Raw genomic sequence first — 14,909 nt, forward strand, 5'->3', positions numbered from 1 at the left:
AATTAATCACATACTTCTTATTAACACTTCATACACATTTTTACAAGTACCTCAGTACCATTTACACTAAGGGCCAAATTACGAGTCTGGGAGTCCGAGGACCCCCAGACTTGTGGGGGTGGGGCGCAGCCTCAGGGCAATGGGGTGCATGGAGTGGAGGTCACATCATGTGACCCCCTGTATGTTAGCGCCCCAGTTCCTGCGCTGCATGGAATTTAAAGTCCATGCCACGCAGGAACTTTTTGGGCGTTCCCATTGCGGTGCCCATTTTCAGAAGCACCACCGTAGAACTCCCAAAAAAGCCTGCCAGACACGAGAAACACTAGTAATCTGGTGGGCGACCCGACCACGGGTTTGGTGGTGTGGGATTAGGCCGCCAGCATGGAGGTCTGCTCCCACACCGCCAAACTTGTAATAAGGCCCTAATTGGGAGCAATTAGATAGAAAGCACACATACCCTCTAACCAAATGTTGCTCAGGCCTTAAGCTGGTAGTAGAAGAGTGGTGTGTGTGATCAGTTAGGATAGTTAGACAGCATCTAAAGGCCGGGATCTTGGTTCAGATTCGAGAGTGAATTTTCCATTGGAGGAGTTCCATGAGTAAAGACCTACTCTATAAACGAACATGGCAATGCAGCACAGCAAGGTATTCCTGATGTTCCTTCACAAACACAACCAGCACCAGAAACACTGGTGTGGGTAGTAGTATGGGAACACAATTCACAGTTCTTAGAGGTACTGTGCAGAGCACAGCAAGGGAGCTCACTAGACAATCCCCTAATAGGTTCCAGCCTGTAATTCCTTCTTTTACTAGAGCCGATGGAATTAAATTTAAGGTAGCAAATTCTTCGCCCATTGGCTACTTTGAACTTTGTAACAATGAGTTCTTTGATAAAACTGTGTATCAAACTAATTTGAGCACCAAATAGTTCCTGAAAGACCATAGAGGCAAGCTAGCTACACATTCTAATGCACGCCTGTGGCCTGTCACCTCATTTAGGGTGAAGACAAATGTATTGGGCCTTACAGTGCTCACATGAATACAGTCTTTGTAACTTTCTACTACAGTTTTGGCTGCACTCATCTTCCCATCTGTCATGAGCAGGGGTCATTTGTTTGGATTCTGTAACATATATTGCATGAAAAATGTTATTCTGCAGTATTGCTACAAAACCATGCTGCACATGACAATCTACACAAAATCGATCATGTAGCGGACCATTTCTCAGGAAAGTTTGATGAGATTCACACTATATGGGATAACATAGCAGTGGGTGAGTCTTTAATCTTGTACAAAGTGTAGCTGCTATTCATTAAGGCAGCTTGGTATGGAATCAAGATGTATATGTTCTGCAAGATTTCCATTCGTTATGCATACAGCCTTAAAGCAAATACCGGAAAGTACTCCAGTATAAAGATGCTTGTTGCCTTCCTCAGGCACTAGCAAGAAGCAGATTTTTGTGGGATTCTCTCACACTCTCTTATTTTTATGTAGAAAGTTTCTATACCCGAATATAACTATAAAAGGCTGCCACTGTGGAAAGTAGGACAATTTGAAGTGCCATGAGAAGAAGGGCGTTCATGTGGTTATGATTCATGTTACATGGAGGCAGACCTGATTGCACGCAAACTTGACTTCAATTAATATTAGAGGCCATGAGTACTAGGATTAGGGCCTGAAAAGGGACTATTAGATTTGGTAATGCAGACAAATGTGTGCTCATGTGCCAAACGAACAAGTCAGAGAACAAAAACATTCCACTTTTATGGTGCACAGGTGGTAACTACTGCTGAAATGGAAAACGACCTACAGAGATCTATCTTGGAAGGAAGAAGGGGAAAGCAGCATTAGCTTATGTGGCCCCCGAATGGTTCAGTAAATAGGGCCCGTTTTTAGGTCGAGGACTATCCGGTCTGCCGAAGGCAGAACCGGAAGTCAGCGATTTAATGTTTCTGAGAGTGGCTCCTTAGCCCGCCTCTCTTTTTGCCTCTCCTCCATTGGCTGGCTTCCTAAACGGAGGCCAGCCATTGGAGGAGAGAGCCGTCCCTCCAAATAGGCTCCGTCTTTTTCAGATTCGGGGGCGTGTTCTTGCTGTTCTTTCTACTTTTTAGCCACGCCCTTTCTCAGGCATGTTTTTCTCTCCTCCAGCCAATGGCAAGAGGAGAGAAAAAGAAACACGCCCCCGAATCTGAAACCGCCGCTGCGTTTCTCCGAGGCATTTCTGCTTCGCCTCGGAGAAAGGCAGTGGTGATGTGCTTGCGCGAGAGAAATAACCGTCCTCTGTACTTAGCCTAGACATCAGGTTCCTCAGACTGCCTCAGCTAATACGGCGCCCCAGCCTTGCCAATTTGCTGGGGCGGTGCGCTGCCACACACTGTGGCCAAATGGAAGGGCACGATTACTCTGACCCCCTCCGCGGCTGCCGACCGATCGGGTGCCTTGCCAGCGCACCCGTTTGAACTATGACCTTGTGTGCCGTTCACCGTTGCAAATAGCTGGGGTCATGTGCGGCAACAGCCAAGCCCCTTCAGGCCATACCACAGGCGGTTAATGGGACAAACGTCCGCACCACAAGACCCAAGCACTGCTGTGTGCAGGTAGCTGCGGCTTACGCACTACCCACTCAAGGCACCTCGCGGCAGTAACAGAGGGCAGCCGCAGACACCGCATCTTCACAAGATGGCTGACGTAGAGCCGACCCAGGACAACCGACCTGTACGTTAGCTAGTCCGTCTTCAGTTTCCATGAGAGAGCGAGCCCTGGACAGTCTGAAGATGGCGGCGTCCGTGGTGCTGAGCCTGGACACACTGCCCACTGACCCTTTGCTGCTCATCCTGTCCTTCCTGGACTATCGCGACCTGACCAGGTACCTGGGGGCGGGGAGCAGGGAGGGTGTAGGGGAAGCGACGAAGAGCAACACGGAGTGCAGAGGGTCGATGTTAGCAGTGGAGAGGGAGCAGGAGCCTGACAGTGGGAGCTACTTCAGCTGATGCACTTTCCACTTTATATGGTGGCAAGTTGGTCGCTGTTACTTTTGACGCTTGGAGTCAGTCTTGCCCTTTAGCTGACATAAACTGCTACTTTGGGATTTTAAAACTTTACCTTGACCTGAAAATATGCAAATTGCAGGTTTCTGGGTGAAGATGTCACACAGGATACGGGGATGGCCACCTGGCAGCTCAGTTAGTCATTACGTGTTTGGCATCACTGCTCGTACAGGCAATAGAGTTGTTGGCACGTCTCTCCACACCCCCACGTTAGCTTTAAGATGCCTGTCAAAAATGTCTAGCTCCTTACTGGGAGCCTTACTGGCGGTCGCTCATTCAGCCCAAACTAGCGTTTGAGTCACTAGCACATTTTTTTCTGTTCATTATTACACCTCTACTTGTATCTTGTATGTATTCACCGCATTGCAGACTGAGACTGGCAAATTCCGTGACATCACTTCTGGTGACACCACCTAACTTGGAGCGTCCCCGAACCTCTGTTTTTTAGGACTTGTGCCCTGGTGTATTTATATATTTCTATCTCACTAACTCACTTTCACTCTCTTTCACTACCTCTCTCTCTATCTCACTACATCACAACATCACTCTATGCTTATATATCACTACATCACAACATCCCTCTCCCTCACTACCTCACTCTTTCACTACCTCACTCTCTATCTACCTCACTCTCTATCTCACGACCTCACTCTCTATCTCACTACCTCACTCTCTATCTACCTCACTCTCTCTCACTACCTCACTCTCTCTCACTACCTCACTCTCTATTTCAATACCTCACTCTCTATCTCACTACCTCACTCTCTCTCTGCTAATGCAATAGGTATCACATATGCAAAAAAAAAGCTAATGCCAATAGAAATGACAATGCCATTTATTGAGGGATACAAAAATAATAAAAAAATAATGAGCAATACCAATAGCTCTACCTATTATATTGCCGAGACCATTGCATTGTAAATGCTTGTTTTTGTAGTGAAGCAGAACTGAGCATCAGTGATCCTCCCCCCTACATGAGACATCATTGGTGATATAGGTATGCAAGGTACCGTTGCAAGAGAATGGGTTAGACACATGTGTCAGATGCTGAGAGAGGTTACTGAAGGGCTGAATTTCTTACTGCTGACCCAATGATAGCATAAGGTGTGCAGAAAACTATGCATGACGTGGCATGATTTAGACTTAGTAAATAATACAACCATTTAAGTTAGGTGGCAGACAACATTTGGAAAACAAACTGACAGGTCAAGGATGTGTGTTGATATAAGATTGGGACATATCTAATATTTTCTTTGAACTGCAAATTATCTGCGGAGTTGTTTATAATAATAATGACCATTCTGATACACATGGTTTGTAGACAAAAACTGCTAAATAAATAAACATATGGCAGTAAAATACCAACCAATTTTATGGTTACACTAGTTTGGGATAAAAGGGCATGGCTCCATTCATCATCATCTGCAGATGAGAGATTCTGTGAATGGTTGTCAGACTCCTAGCAAGCACCATCGGAGCATAACTCACACGAGCAGGAGTGAGAGGCACCTGACAGCTTTCCTTCTCTTCGAAAGGGGTACATTTCCTTTTGGGGCTAAGGGGATCTACATGGTGTAACCAGAGGTTGAAGTTGGTTGGATCTATGGGGAATGGCATATCCACGTTTCTTTTATTTTTACAAAAACAGTACCCTGTACCTTTTGTTAAAAAACAACTGTTCCTTAATGGTTAGATGCCACCAGCTGAAAGCAATGGGATGGGGATATTCTGTAAAGTGAAGCTGAGTGAGGGACAGTCAGGTTAAAGAACAAACAAACCTTCTTTTCACACAGCCCGTTACCTGAAAGAATTGTAAATGTGTGCAATTGGTTAATCAACGAATATAAAGGCTCCTTCAGAGCCGGTATAGGCTTTAATTGAAGGAGTTACTTGAAATGTCTCGATGACAAAAAAAAATAGTTGATACGTAATGTAATGGTGTTAGCAGCTGAGCTCTGAAGTGCATCCTTTCAATGAACACTTATAAAAATTGTTTGCACTAGGTACAATAGGAATGCCGATCATTAAAGTATATATTTTGAAAGCACTTGTTTTATCTTAATTATTAAGGACATCATTTATATGTTGACGGTTGGGTAAAAACCTCTGTCGTCCTGGTGGAGGACCTGACTCCCAAATTTATAAATGACTGCCAAGCTGGAGATCATTTATAAAGCTGTCAATTCAAACTGTTGTTTGGTGCAGGGCAGCGTCAGCACGACTCAACCCTGCACCTGACAGCATTCTTTATTTATTTTCAAAAAGAAAATACCATGATGGGCTTTTCTTTTTAGAAAATAAAAAAAAAGTAATGCCCCCTTTGCCATGGGAGTCATCTTCCATGGCAGGGGGAGCATTATTTGGTTTTACTGTCCCTCACCACCACGGTTTGCCTGGCGGTGATGGACAATCAAAAAAAAGCTTCATATCCGCCCATCCTAATTGGGTGGGTGGACTTGAGCCATTTCTCTGATGGCCCTTACTCCTTTGGGCCATTGTAGATGGTTTGCTATGGTCAGTCACTACCGTAGCCAAACCAAAGGTCAGCCTACATTTAAATTTGGCAGGCAGACCTTCATGTTGGCGGTATGTATACTTCTTCGCTGTTGCCACGGAGTATGCATACCTCCAGCATGTAAAGAATGCCCTAATCTTTGTGCATATTTTGCATCAGCTTACCCTATAGTAGGTGTAATACAACTTTAAAATAACAACTCACATATTCACAGTGCTTTCTGTCACAGGCTTGGACTTCACAGCACTATGTATCTGAAATTCAATATTGTCCACTGTGCCAACCATGATTCCATTATGTGACTCTCTGGTTACACATGCGGACACCTGCAGTGATCACATTAACCAACTGACGTTTTATAATGTAAAAGAGTTATTTCCCATTGATTAGATTAACTTGCTTTATTTTCATTTAAGGTGTGTGCATTATTTCATATGCAGGTACCTCAAGATGTAATTTACTGAATATTTAGTTCTTTTTGATCCCAGTCCCACACTCATAGAGGCCACTCACATAGCACTCAGGAACACAGTTCCAATATTGTTATGCACTTGAACCACTGGGTTTGGATCCCACCTATATTGATGTGAAAACAACAGAAACTACTACAAAAGATTCCTCATAACTTTGTTTGTATAACGCTCCAAAAAGGTTGGTGTAGTTCCTGGTGTTGCACCAAACTATTAGCTATGAAACCCTCCGACAGATGGGAAGAACATGTGCTCACTATATCTCATGATGATAGCACTTTTTCTATCAGACTTTGGGCTCAGTTGGCAGAACTACATAAACCCAAATTTATGATTGATTGTATCAAGCATGACAAGAACAGAAAAAACTGGCAAGTGTCTTCAAACATGTAATGCAGCACAGAAGATCCACCCTGGATACAAGAAATTCTCTATCCACCTGCTCCATTTGGTAATATACAATGTATATGTTATCTAATGTCACCCTACCACTGGAATACAACTGTCCTTCATTTGGTTAGTTATTTCTGAAATTATTTTTAGGTTATTTAGGAAAGTCTGTCCCAGAACTTCTACTTAGTTGTTAAAATACAATTATACTCACACTCTGATGAGCAAGGCCCAGAGATATCCTCAGACAATGCCAATCTTTCTGTCACACCATAGAGGGAGTTGGATTTTGGCAAATGTTAATCACCTGGACAGTCAGGAACCTAATTCCAAGCCAAGGAGAACCTGCTTTGAGCAGTGAGTGTGAGAAAGAAGCAAGAAATATAAGGCCTCCTGAGCCGATACAGGCTGTCAAGGGACAATCTTAGTCAGGTTATGAAGAAATAGTCAGAGATTAGACTAGACTACAAAAAGGGATCTTATATTTAGGTAAAGGTTCAGGGTGGGAGTAATACCCAGACCACTACTGCACCCAACACTCATATCCTACCTCACCAACTGGCAGGCAGCAACTTGTTCAGATAGAAACTATCATATCCCAGGCTCTCCCATTTGCCTGTGGAGTTCTGCAGAGCTCCATCTGGTCATTCATCGTTTTCAACCTTTATTTGGAACCCTTGGGAGATATGCTTGTAGACAGCAACAATAAGAGCCACCAGTATGATGAAGACACTTGAAATCTCTCCAATCAGTGACTTATAGAGTCTCAAAGGTTGTTTTGAACGCATCCAAACCTGAATATCAGCAACCTACCTGATACCAAATCCCACAAAGAATGAATTCCTCATGTCTTCCAACAACACCAAACATTCTCTGATGCAACCCTGGCTCTCCAACTGAAATCTCATGGGCTTCACACCAGAACTGACAGACCCGGACAAATCCCTTGGATTAACCCTTGACTCAAACTTTTTACTCAAAGAGCACATTGGCAAGAAAACCAAAACTGCTTGGTGTTATCTCTGTTTCCTGCAAAAAGAGAAACGCTGTTCCCAGGAGAACTTCATACCAACCGTTGAAGTCCTAGTCTTCCCCCACCTAGATGGAGGTAACACCCTGCACAACGACATCCCAGAGACCACCCTTGCTCCACTGAAAAACATCCTTCAGGAAACAGCAGAGCTCACCAAAAGTGGAAGTAATCTGTCCACATCACTCCTGTGCTAAAGGATCTAGACTGGCTCCCCATGCAAACCCATATCATCTTCACCATCAGCTACATTGCTGACCAGGCCCTCTCCAGCACAACCCTATCTGCCAAGCTAACAAACTCACAGTATATGGAGGTCAAAGCTGTAGCAGAAGTTCCAACATCATCAGAGTAGAGACTAAACACTGTGGAAAGGAGCATAGGCACTTTAGGTAGGAGTGTTTCTGGTTCTGCAGCACCCCCAAACTAACTATGCTGGAGTTCAGGAGGTGATTAAACAAAAGAGATGCCTTTACACTTTGCTTTTTATCTTGTCAAACATGCTGTGAGTTCAAATATGCAGGTTGAATGTCAGGGTATGTCTTCTGACATATAGCAGCTTATGTGGGGATTGAGGTATACTTTATTTCTTTGAGTGCAAAGTGAGAGGATTTTGTAAAAGTGAGCAATGTGGCAATCTTGTCTGGGTGCAAGGAGTTTGAAAGGAAAGCATGTATAATGCCATTTTTTTCTAACACACAACAAAATGTAAAACCTTGTAAATGAACTACACAAATATTTCAAAATACATCAGCAGTTAGGAAAGCAAAGATGAAGCATGTTAAATAGCTTTGGCAGGTCAGCTGTATATTTATGCAAATTAAGGGGCAATTTCTATGGAAAATATGCTGTCTGTAAATGACAGCGTGCTATGACACCATGCATTAGTAATCTATTTGCGAATGTGTGCCCCAAAATACCCCACCAGCTACACCGTAAACCCTTACCACTCGCCTTCTGAATGGTAGGGCCTCCTTTGAATGACTGTATCTTTGTGCCTCACTTTTTATCATTCTGATGACCTCAGTGATGCAACATTAATGTCAGCACCCACACTGAAAGTGTTCCAGCATAGCTGGGAAGAAGAAAACAAGAGAATAAGCCATGATCTGGAACAGCATCCCCTCCATGATACAATTCAGGAACACAGTGTAAAATCAACTACTAAAGGAATACTACCTCAGATAGATGTCTTCTCACCCCTTTAACTCACTCTGCCTCCTCTCTCATATGTATCTTCATAGGGGCTTGGCCCGTGTACAGCGCTCCATTAATAGCTATTTAGTTCCACGCTTTAAAAATTCCAAAATATAAATACAACTCATAGAGGTCATATTGCAACCACACACCTCTCCAATCACACATTTAGGTTCGCCTGTAATCTCTCCACACTAGTGGCAGTTGTGCACTATCCAAATGCAGACAATGCAGTAAAAAGAACATTGCCTAGTGATGGCAAAGGATGCCACACTTTGTGAATGAGTTCCTACATAACTTTCCTCACATAATCAAGACAATACAGATTAAAGAAGAGGGGATTTGTGTCATGTATGGCTTCGTGAAGTTGCTGTATTATGTCAAAAACCTCAGATTACCTGCCATTGAGGGATTTCATACCAGCAGTATTTAGGTTCTGGGTCATCGGTTACCAAAGGATGGCAACCAACCTAGGGCATTTCTGAAACCAGAGTCCCTGGGAAATCCATGGTGTTGTGACTTGTGTGGATCCCGACACGTTTTCTTGCCCAGGATACATGGCAAAACACACAACTATCCTTAAAAACACAATTTCCTTATCATTGCAATGGAGGATGGTTCCTTTCCTGTGGGGGGCCCAGAACCCATTGAACTACACCAACCTGGAGCATTTCTGAAAACTAAAGACCCAGGGCAGTAGTTCTTAACCATTTGACTTATGTGGACCCTCACCTAATCATTACTGGAAGCCAGGGACGCCCAAGTAGTCATTACTGAAAGCTGCAACCCTGGCCTTAGCATTTTCGATGATTTGTACCGTAAAACAATATACCTAAAATACAGAAGCTAGCATTCATCAAACTACACACATGATGAAATATTTAATTCACAAACAAAAAAATAGAGTCCCTTCCTCCGGGTAGATTCTTAAATCATGAAATGCTATTTCCTATTTACTCATATACATGGTAAATTAAAGATAAGAGTTGAAGGAGTTAAGCCATGGGGTAAAGGTCTGTCATATCCAGGAAGCTGGTTTATCTTAGAAACTCCCTCATAGTTGAGGTTGACTCCGCTCCGATAGTACTATCTTAATAGGGTGTGTTGAAGGGGCCAATGATGAAGCATGCCACATTATGTGGGTGAGGCCTCCTCATCCAGTAATAATGGATTGACATATTGGGCTCCTAGGTTTTCTGGATTGGCATATTGAGCGCCCAGCTTTTCTGACTAGGTAGGAAAACAAATTCATCCTTCATAGGAAGTCCAGCATACCTTTTGTGTAGGGAAGTCGTGTGTCAAGACAGAGAAGGTGCGGTTGACTCTATTTCCTCAGTTTTTCTCTATGTAATAATACAGATCACTCACTCTCCCTGTGCATAAATAAATGTGTAACATAAACTGATGCTGGAGTAAAGCACTCTAATGCCTTTGAGCATGGTTTGTCTCTAAAAAAAATGGAAATAGTGGGTTACAGGGAAATTCTGTGATTTAACACAAATTTTGACATTTTCAGGACATTCTGTGTAAGAAAAAGAAGTGGGATACAAGCAGCCTTCACAACCTGGATTCACCGAATGTCTAGTCTTGATGTTTCAATGGTGCTTTTTGGGGTCTTTTCTGTCCCAATAGGCCCAGTGGCGGCACGCAGAGGGAGTGCTGCTGGGCGGTGAGGCGGGGCAGGGACGGGCAGGGTGGGGTAGTAGTGGAGTCGGACATACGACGGCCAGGAGTAAAGTAAGTAAATAAATAAATAAAACTATTTACCTTGCGCTCGCTGCATCGCCAACTCGGTGATGCAGCGAGTGCGAGGTAAACAATTGTATTTATTTATTTACTTTCTTTACACCTGACCGTCATATGTCCGACTCCACCCTGCCCGACCCTGACCCCCCCACACACCGCAGCACTCCCTCTGTGAGCCGCCACCGGATAGGCCCACTCACACAAGTGGGCTACCATTTGTTCTAAAGACGTGGGAATTTTAGGTGATGGGGCTTTTGTCATCCCCAAAAATTGCAGAACATTCCTGCACAGAAATGAGTGCACGTTCTGTGATTTTAATAAAGTTTCATGTTTGCTTGGCATTCTGGGTAAGAAAAGGTAGTGTGATCCGGGCAAGCCACAGCAAACTGTAATTCCCCTGAGTATCTAGTTTTAAGAAAGGTCTAGGGTTGGTAAGTTACCCCTGGTGCCTACCAGCTCTAGGACACTTGCCACATTCCTAGAATGATTGTAAATCACGAAAAAATTTGACTTTTCCAAGGTGCAGAGTCATTCATAAGTAGGCTGCCATTTCTATCCTAGAAGTGTGAATACTCTCCTCACAGAAATGTAAGAAAATGCTGTGGTTTTTTTCAAAGCTTGCTATTTGCAGGGTACTCTAGACTCGACAAATTAGTGGGAGCTATGCAAACCACCCCACAATCGACTTCCACAGATACCTAGTCTAAAAAATGTCTATAGTTGGGAGTAGGCCAAACCCGGGCCCAAGGACAGCACACAACTAGCACCACCATACTGTGTCTTATCCACACATCATTTCCTCTGTTCACATGGCAGCATTTTTAGTTCTTTCCTGTCCTGTGGGATAGGCGTACTTACACATGTTGGGTACTGTTTTCAAAGCAAACATGGCTCTTAAATACTACGTTATCAGACTCCAAGACGAGGTGGAAAGTTCACGTGATAACTCATGCAATTCCCCAGTCCTTTCTTTTGAAGCTGCGAAATAGGTACCCTACACCAAAATTGCTTTCAACCATGATGCAAGGCAATAAACAAATATCCTTTCTTGAATCTGCTTCACCATATAACTTTAACATTCTTGAATGTAAATTCTATTTTTGATTTAATTGGTTCTTTCATTTTGTGAGCCGGGGAGCCGCTCCTGTGCTCTCTGCCCGGTCAGTTTCTAAGGCAGTCAATGTCCTTACAGGAAACAGAGGTGAAGGTTCCCCGCTCCCGCCGTCCAGAATGCAGACGAGGGACCGGGGAAGAATCTTAATCGCGTCATTAAACATCTGCCATTTAGAATATGTGTTTGCAGCGTCTCCGCGGGAAGAGCTACGGCACGTGTTTCAGAATTCCAACTCCCAGGATTCCTACCACCTTCAGATTGCCCTGGCGGCTTCCTTCCCTCGCCGCGCGCTATGGTCGCTTCTTTTCACCTGAGCACGTATCCGAAGCAAGAGGCAAACCTGAATGTCCGCTCTTTGTTGTTTTATTAAAGACCTCCCAGCTGTTCTCTTGACACGCCGGCGTGCCTCACGGGTCCCCTATCTCCTTTCATCCTAATATTTATATCAAACTGAACGGCGTAATCCTGTATACTTCGTGCCCTTTGGTCATCGGAAATGTTTTTCACTGGAGGGAGGAAGAAGCGGAAGCAAGGTAAGGGGTGGGGGAAGAGGAAGGGGATATATGGGAAGGAAGGGTAGAAGGCAACAAAAGTTGAAGAAAAAAGGTACAAGCGAAGGAAAGGAAGAGGGAAGGGAAGAGAAAAAGACAAAGGAAGAACCAAAGGAAGGAAAGGACCATAGGCAGAAGAGAGGAAGTAGAGAAAATGGAAACAAATAAAGAAGCATGACCATCTGGCATCTTGGGTGCATAGAATAGGGAATAGAAAAGAAAATATAAGACCAGTACAGAAAAGAAGTATGGAGCACATGGGTTAAATACTAAATTATTGTTAGGCACAGCGTAATCAAAGCAATACACCCTGTAGGCGGGTGCACCTTTTCGTGTGCCATACATTTCAAACTGAACATTCCTCTTGACATTGCTGCTGGTGGCTCGCAGCCCACTCTGGAATGCCCGCGAGTACTTGCCTGCCTTCACTTAACAAAAGAGGATGGCGGTCCAGATAATCTGAGCAATTTCTCTTTTCAAATAAATAAGCAAACGTTCTAGTTATCGGTGAGTAACATTATGTACTTATATGTTCAAGTGGAAACTGAAAAATGTCATTCTTAGGACGAATGAACTTCACCATAATCAGACAAGCTTAGGAAAAATACGATTCTCAGCAGTGATCTGTGCTTAAATGCTGCTGAGTTTCTACAAGCTCACGTCTTCTGCCCTAGTCAGGTGTAGTAAGCGCTATATACACGCAATTTAAATCAGTGAAAAAACATCGGCAATGTTGAGTATATAATTTTGAGTATATGTGCACAAGAACAAACCCTCCTTCCCAGAAATAAAAAAAATCGGATCATGCTTTCCTAATGATTCACAGCAGCCCCCTTCTCCCTTGACCTGGGGGGTTTCCCTAATTTACTAAGGATCTCAACAATTGTGATTTTAATCGTTGAATTCACTAAAATGGATATATAGACCCAGACTCCATGAAAAACAGCAACATGACCCAGGGCTGAAGAAAACTAATAATTGTTATTTACAGTGCTTAGAAACGACAGGGTTGCAATATGAAGCGCTATATGAACACAGGTATTAACTTTCCTCAAACCAGTCTGAAATGTGCTGCCGGTGCTTGAATGGTGCGCTGTGCAGGCCAGGTCTCGTTCTCCCTATCTTGGACCCCCCCCCTGCCTTTGGTCTAGTCCTGGGCAGCTTGGCAGCTCTAAGCCTCTCATTGCCCCTGCTTGGGAGGGCGCTGGCACTGCAGGCCTTTCAGACTCTCTGAAAGACGGGCGAGTCACGGAGGACTGCAGCTGGGATTCGTCATGCCCCAGGGTCCCATAAACCATGCGTCCACCATACCTGTTCCAGGAGTTAGCTCCCGCAGTCGCGCGCACGTCTGTCCTGGAGTCTCGGTGGGGCTCTTCTCTTTCACTTGCTCCAGTTTTGTTGACTTGAGGGGGCGCTTCCGTGCTCTGGTTGCTGCGCCGGTTGTCACTGTCTGTCAGATGCTCGCTTGGGACGTGTCCTGCGGGTCCCTGCGACGCGCCGGAGCCGAGCAGCGGTGCCTGCCGTGCCTGTCGGTGAGTTTAGTGGGGTTTTAAGACCGTGTTTGAGCCGAGCTGCTCTCTCGCACCTGTCTGACCTCGGCGTGCTGCTGAGCGGCTGCTGTGCAGTGCCGAGCAGGGCTATCCCTCGTCTGCCAGGGCTCAGTGCAGCGCTCTCCCGTGCGCTCTTGAACTAGCGCTGAGGGGTGCTGCCCACGCCTGCTTGCGCACAGTGCAGTGACGCTCTCAGTCCAGATGTGATACCCGCGGCGGTCATTCTTGTCTGCGCTCTCCTGTACTACAGATGAGCATTACGGCTCAGCCGAACACCAGCTGCTATGCTAGTTATTTCCCCCTCCCCCGTGGCGCTATCCCCTTCCTATAGGAGATCTGGGTTGCTCCTAAATAGCGCACTGATTGCGACGTTTCACTGTCGTGTACTTGATTATAGTTGCTATAAGCGTTTCATAGTTCAATGTAGCTCTAAACTACAGCTGAAAGCGAAACATTATTTTTAAAGCACGTCGGAGCTCTGTGCAGCACTGGAACAGTACCGAGAGCGTACTCAGTGCAGCCCTGGGTGGAAGTTGAGCCTGTCCGCACTCAGTGCAGCTCTGGACTAGCTGAGAGCTCAGAGCAGCTCTAAGCCAGAAATAAATAATGCGGTTGAATGCCTGTCAAAGTACATTCCAGCGCTAGAGTGGGGCCGAGAGCTTAGTGCAGCACCGTGTGAGAGTTAAGCAATGAGGTTCAAATCCTCACAGAGATCAGTGCAGCTCTAGGCGAGAGCTGAACAAAGCGGCTCAAAGCCTTTGGGAACGCAGTGCAGCACAGGGATATGAGTTGAGCAATGCGGGTCAAAGTCTGTCGCATTCAGTGCAGCCCTGGACTGGCCCTGAGAGCTCAGAGCAGTTCTAGGCGAGGATTGAATAAAGTGGTTCGAAGCCTGTTAAATCTCAGCGCAGCGCTGAGCTATAGATACACAATGCTGCTCGAAGCCTGCCGGGGCTCTGTGCTCAACTTTCACGCACTGCAGCACTGCCTATTGCTTGAGTTAGTGCTATACAGCACAGAGCCTGCCAGAGCTGAGTGCTGCTCTGATTGGAGCTGAGCAATGCTACTTAAAGACTTTTAGAGCTCTATGTGGCTCTGGCCTAGTGCTGAGATTTCAGTGCAGCTCTGGGAGAGAGCTGAGCTATACAGCTCAAAGCCTTTTAGAATTCAGCATACCATTACCTTCCTCGTCCCTCTTCCTCGTCCCAATCCTCACACAATGAGATTCCAGCTCCACCGTCATTGATTTACCTTATATTAGTAAAAAATTCAATTGCCCCTCCTAACATGGCTGTCACA

At 45.0% G+C, this 14,909-nt stretch overlaps 1 protein-coding gene and 1 long non-coding RNA gene across 3 annotated transcripts in view; one reads left to right on the forward strand and one right to left on the reverse strand.

Moving 5' to 3' along the window:
• Nucleotides 1-13,843, reverse strand: part of LEPR (leptin receptor) — a 943,611-nt gene extending 929,768 nt beyond the window's left edge. The window contains exon 1 of the mRNA XM_085602358.1: nt 13,372-13,843. The gene's annotated coding sequence lies outside the window, so the exon portion shown is untranslated. The remainder of the gene's footprint in view (nt 1-13,371) is intronic.
• LOC146834808 (uncharacterized) overlaps nt 11,932-14,909 on the forward strand; it is a 57,620-nt gene continuing 54,642 nt past the window's right edge. Inside the window, exon 1 of one of the 2 annotated variants that reach the window (XR_014960658.1) lies at nt 11,932-12,042. This is a non-coding gene — a long non-coding RNA (uncharacterized LOC146834808). Of the gene's footprint in view, nt 12,043-13,390; nt 13,593-14,909 lie in introns of those variants that run through there. The other variant, XR_014960655.1, reaches the window with a different exon arrangement.

Source organism: Triturus cristatus, chromosome 4_2 (genome assembly GCF_964204655.1).
Source record: "Triturus cristatus chromosome 4_2, aTriCri1.1, whole genome shotgun sequence".
Lineage (NCBI taxonomy): Eukaryota > Metazoa > Chordata > Amphibia > Caudata > Salamandridae > Triturus > Triturus cristatus.